This window comes from Centruroides sculpturatus, unplaced genomic scaffold (assembly GCF_000671375.1).
Source record: "Centruroides sculpturatus isolate CEXI.00-Female unplaced genomic scaffold, Cexi_2.0 scaffold138, whole genome shotgun sequence".
Taxonomy (NCBI): Eukaryota; Metazoa; Arthropoda; class Arachnida; order Scorpiones; family Buthidae; genus Centruroides; species Centruroides sculpturatus.
Genome location: NW_019384434.1, coordinates 202,850 through 209,000, shown reverse-complemented (window position 1 = coordinate 209,000; position 6,151 = coordinate 202,850).

Genomic DNA, 6,151 nt, shown 5'->3' with positions numbered 1-6,151 from the left:
TCGACTCCCACCGCCAAACCAAGGAAGAAGACGAGACCACTTCCGCTTATAGTTACGTCAACAAAATACTGGCAGAATGTCACTGGATGAGACGGCGGCGTTTACCCGAACGTGGCGAAAGGAAACACTAAAATCTTTCCCCGGGCTCTGAATTTCTTCCAAACAATCGTTTATTTCCGGCTTCCACGTACTGTACATAAGCAAAATTTCTATAAAATTCTTTTTCTTTTAGCGCCGAGTTATTTTTTGTTCGCTTGTTTGCAACAGTCGTTTTTATTGGATTCTTACTTATAAACGAAAATTTGCCGAGTGGAGAGAAGGGAAAGCGTTTCTTCCCGATGAAATAATTCGTCGAATAACTTTATAAATGGAATGAAACAATCGAAAGTTGTTAAAGTATTCTTTGCAGAAACACCTTTCTCGTTTCGGTGTCCAAAATATGCAAATATCCACTCTCACTGTTTTTATTCATTCGGAAAGCATACAATTAATTCTTCGGTGTTTGATATTCCAAACGTGATATAGAAAACATATTTATTTGTGTATATACTGACTACTTGGATCTTATTTATTAAGGACTCATTATACCGTTGAAGTTTCTGATTAGCAAAGAGAGGCGATTAAATGAAAATAAAGGTATTTTGTTTTGACTTTTGACTAAGATCTCCCAAGAGATCTTAGACAAAAGTCAAACTTCATCATTATAATAAGTCCTATTAATAAACAAGGTCAAAGTAAACAGTATATACAGTAAACAGAAATATAAAACAATAAAGGCATTGAGGTAAAAAGAATTAATATTTATTTTTCTAAATTGTAAACAGGATGAGTTTTCGTATCTACTAATGGTCTAAGCTTTGTGTTTTAACTCTAATGTTGAACTTTGGTATTCTAATATTCGCTCTTATCGATCTGGCTTAGTTTATCGTTCTAATATCAGTTTAAGTAACTCTTTAGACTTTTACCTCGTATCGCTAGTAGGGTCCTTGGGAAGTCCAACACTAGTATCAGTTGAAGCGATGACTGCTTAATTTCGTTAAGTCGATCTACTTCTAATAAAACTACTCGTTCAATTTGTTAGCCGGAATTACACTTAAACTATTGTCTTTAAGGTACGCTTTAATTCGACTTTTCAAATTTAGCATATTTCTTTTTATAAAATTGTTCTATCATTTTTACTAAATATTAGAGGAAAAGGTGGCATTATGGAACACTGCGGGTATTATGGAACCACCCCATTTCGAACCGATAATAAAAGCGAATCGTAGCGGATTGTGGCTGAACTGAACTAGTCAGACATCCGTAGCCAGGGGAAAACCCGTTTTACTTCAGTTAAACGGTTGACCGTATTTAATCAGTGTTTTTTTTTTCAAAGTTTTGAATGCTAAGTGAATTTAATTATTTTTAAAATATAAATCGCGTAGTTGTAGGTTCACTGGTGCATGTATTCCGTTCCAGAGGCTTAGGGGTACGTATTAATCTGTGTGATGTTCACATTTCTTAAATTTTGGTCTCACAGACAAGTTAATTCGAGATGGCGATGCGTAAAGTACGGACTCCATTGGTGTTTTTACAGTAATATGGAACTGGACTCCTCCGAACTCTCTTTTTGCGAGCGGACATTCGTCCGGAGCAATTTGTGAGAAAGACAATTCTTCCCGATAATATCGAAAAAGATCTGCTGGAATATATATTGATGATGGAGGTCATATTTTTCTATTATAAAAGCATTTTTTCCATAAAATACATTGGAGTAAATAGTTTTGTAATTATTTAACATTTTTTTGTACTTTCCTATTTGTTTTTGGATACATTAAAACATTTTTTGAAAACATACGATAAGGTTCCGTATTACCACCCGATTTTCTCCAAGCCTACTTTCTGACTTTTTGTACAGAAGCCTAATTGGATTTTTCGTTAGTTTAAGTATAAGTATGGTTTCAAAAACCATACTTATACTTACACTAACGAAAAATCCAATTAGGAACATTTAGTTTATTATGCGAAAAGTACCGGTAACTATTAATGTGAGTGTAGTTATGATACCTTGTTTACAATTCACTAAAATGTAATTAGGGTTCCATAATACCACCCTCTCCTCTACCTTTAGTATCTATATGTATTCTTGATGGTGCGTAATCTACAGACACTATTAACTCATTTTTACTCGTCCTCCCTGGACAATTGTAATTTAAACCGAATTTTAAAAAAATCTCGTATAGCGCTATTAGATTTATTAATGAGTATACAATATTCCCCCACTGTAATTGTTCACTCGCAGTGGGTGTATTTAATCTTTTAGCCAATTTATTAAATTTTTTTTCTCGGCAAATGATTTTCGAAGATTTAAATTAAAGACATAATATAATTAATTTTCACGTTTTTAAGCTTTGTCTTTAATTTTGAACTTTTTATGCTTAACGATTGTGGATTGCATAATAATTCTAAGTTTTTTTACTTGGTGGTTTCGCGTGTTTGATGATAAAAACTGCGGGTATATTAATGTATTGAGTTTACATAAATTCTTAACTTAAGTATAAGGTACCAGACGTCTGTGTTCGAATTTATCCAACTCCTCGATTATCTTTGACGCATTTCCCGCATTTTGGCTTTGTTGTACTCGCACCATGTGTTCGGAGCTTCTTGTCCTTTTATTCGATTGCTGTAGGCCTACTTAAATTTTCCAACTTGACAAATGTTGGACTTATCACACAGGAAAATACTTTAAAAGAGTAAAATTAATCACTTTGAATTGTCTGTTTTGGATGCATTTCGGATCTGAACTCCTCTTCGTCAATCGACAATTCTTACTTTGTCAAAAATGTAGAAAAGTCTGTGGTTCGCCTATCATTTCATAAAATGTTTACACTCGATTTCATCCCTAAAAAATTGTTTTTCAAATTTTATTCCTTTTATTTTATTATTTATATAATTTTATCAAACCGAATAAGTTGTGCAGGCAATTACTTATTTGCTGGTTTTTACTTTATTTTATTTATTAAATCGTTTATTGTTTTACAGATCACAATTATTTTAAGTAATTTTAAGCACGTAGTTTTAACTTTTTTCCGTTTTTTTTAAAGAAATAATTTCTTAATTCTGGAATATTTTACATAGGTATTTAAAAATTGACTAAAAATAATTTTTTAAATTTGCCCCTATTCTGTTCTAATTTGTACCTTTCAGTTTCTATATAAAGTTGTTGGGCTGCAATTTGAAAAAACTGTAGACCTATAAATTCCCACTGTCGTCCGTCCTCCTTTAATCTCGAACTGAGTTAGATGAAAGACGATACCAGATAGGGAAACCTTAGGGGAAGGAGGTACATATTAACTATATACGAACTTCCAGTTTGTATAAAATTTTCCTCTGAAAGGAATTAGATGACCGGCACGACTCTATTGCTAATAGGAAAAGTATGATGTACAGGTACAAGACACTAATATATATGCTCTCCACCTCAAATTAGTAAATTAAATAAATTATTTATTCTTTGGGCTGCAACTTTTATGAAAATTTGATGCATTGACCAAAATCTAAGAACAACAGAGACAAACGCTCCATTATCATAGACAAATGGTCTCAAAACGCGGAGGAACAGACAAATATCCGAAACAGTATATACAGAGACAAACGTGACCGTTAGTCGGGTCGAGTAGAGGGTAAAGTTTCGGAAGCAGAAAATAGTTGAGTTTCCTTAGAATGAGTTGATTTTTTGTGAATTTTAACAAGTAATCACTAGTATTAACTATGCAAGCCTAAATTGTACACAAATGAAGGTCACACAATTGAATCTACAGTATATATCTTTATGGTTTACGTTTAACGCAAGGAAGACCTCGTGCATCCACTTTTGCAGTTTTTGGGTTTTTTGTTTGATCAAAAACTGACATTCTTGCCACACTTTTGCAACTTAAAGATTAGATGTTTAAAATCTCTGAACCTTTTAATGCTGCTCATCCTGGGGAAGCAGACAAGTGTTTTATTCTCAGCATTTATAGGGCCCTTGTCCACTCTAAGCTGGACTATGGATGCATTGTGTATGGTGTATGGATGCGTTGGCGAGAATTTACTCTTCAGATGCTGGATCCAATCCACCATCAAATATTGCGTTTGTGCACTGGTGCTTTTCGAACTTCTGTCCAAAGTTTGTACGCTGATGCTCATGAACCTCCACTATCCCTCAGGAGGGAATAATTGTCTCTTTTACAACTTTAAACAGGCATCTCAGCCTAAACCTTCAGTTGTTTGTACAGTATGAGATACTCAGCTGGAAAGATTGTTTGCAGCCTGCCCAAGTAGTGTCCCTACATTCGACACAAGAATAGAGTCCAGTACCTGTGTCCAGTTCAATCGAGCTGCTTACAATCTCTATGTAAGCAGCTCGATTGAACTGGACACAGGCAACATTTCACAGCCCGAGGAGTTGACCGAGGTTTATCACCTCGGTCAACTCCTGTGATAAATGTCGACATTAGCTTAAAGCATTTTCCTAAGGAATCCACTCCAGATTATGTCTATAGACAGCACTTTGCAGAAATTCAACACCATGACAGGAATTTAATTTCTATTTATATTGATGGATCTAAATCGGATGATTACATTGGCTCAACCTTTGTCTGGCAGGATGAAATCACACTGAATTTTTCCATCTTTACTGCAGGCTATTTACCTAGCCTTAATGTATGTAATCAGAAAAGGTCATCGTCTAACGTGATTTATACTGACTCAGTTAGTGCACTTCATGCTTTGATCTCACGTGAACCTAGTTCTCACTCCATAGTGATTAAAATTCATAAACTATTTTGCCATTTTACTGAGAGTAATTTTTCTGTAAAATTTTGTTGGGTCCCAGGCCATATAGATATAAGAGGAAATGAAAAAGCTGATGCAGCTGCAAAGTCAGCAAGTATTTCACAGCATGCAATGCCTATTGAAAGAAGTGACTTGAAGCTGGTCATTAAAAAACAACTAGAAGAGATGGCAAAACTTGTGGAATGCGCAAGTCCACAATAAACTACATGAGATCAAATCTTTAGTAGAAAATTAGACATAACATAGTGTATTATAGGAGAGCTGAGGTTATTCTTACTCATTTGAGAATTAGACATACTCGACTGACTCATCAATATCTTCTGAAGGGTGATGACCAGCCTGTATGTCAGTATTGCAACTGCTCTCAAAGTTTAAAAACATACTGTGCAATTGCTCTGCCTTTGAGACAAGTTGTAGACAATGTTTTGGAAATGCAAGTCTGACAGAGGTTTTGGGCCAGAGGCCAAATCTTCACAACTTATTAGTGACTTTCAGAAAGTCTAGTATGTATAGAGAGATTTAATTATTTATTTACTTTTTTAACTTTCATATATATTGTTGTTTGTTTATTTTCATTGTTGTATATACTTGTTATTTTATACATATATTAAATTATACAAATTGACCATTTGCCATGGCGCAGCTTGGCCTATGTGGCCCTTGTGCCAACCAACCAATCTTTATGGTTTTGTGTATACGGAAAGTACAAACAGAAATAATTATTACTGACTGTATTTAATGCCGATTATTCTGTAGAGAAAACCGTTGATATTCTATTAGTATGGGGTGTAAGTAATTTTGTTTCTGTAATCACATGCACTTCAAACATTGGTTTGACAGTAGCACGTATGTATGTTGTACCTACGTGTCGATGTTTGTGTCGGGTGGCCTTCCGAGGAGGATTCGGTGCCCATCCGGTCGAACCCCCAATCTCCTTTCTTTCCATGACCCACGCATCTGGCACATTTCCTTCTTTGACCTAAGATATTTCTTCTGTAGGTGTAGCTTGGGTATAGGCCCTCTTGGGCATGCAAACTTTTATTTCTCTCTTGTGGTTCACCAACTTTAGATCATCTTTGTTTTTTATTAGGTACATAGAAATTTGATAAATTGCAGTCAAATATTTAATTCAATTTCACCATTGCTGACCTTGGTGGCATGAAGCAAATGCAGTTGTTTGACTATGTGGCTTTCTCCATTGATGGCAGCGTGCCGTGCCAAACCAAACCCATACAATTAATAACCTTGCATGTTGCCATTTTGACGCTTTCAATATGCTCCCGGAAGAACAACCATTGGAAAGGCTGAGAGTCCCACCTTCTAATCCAACATCCAA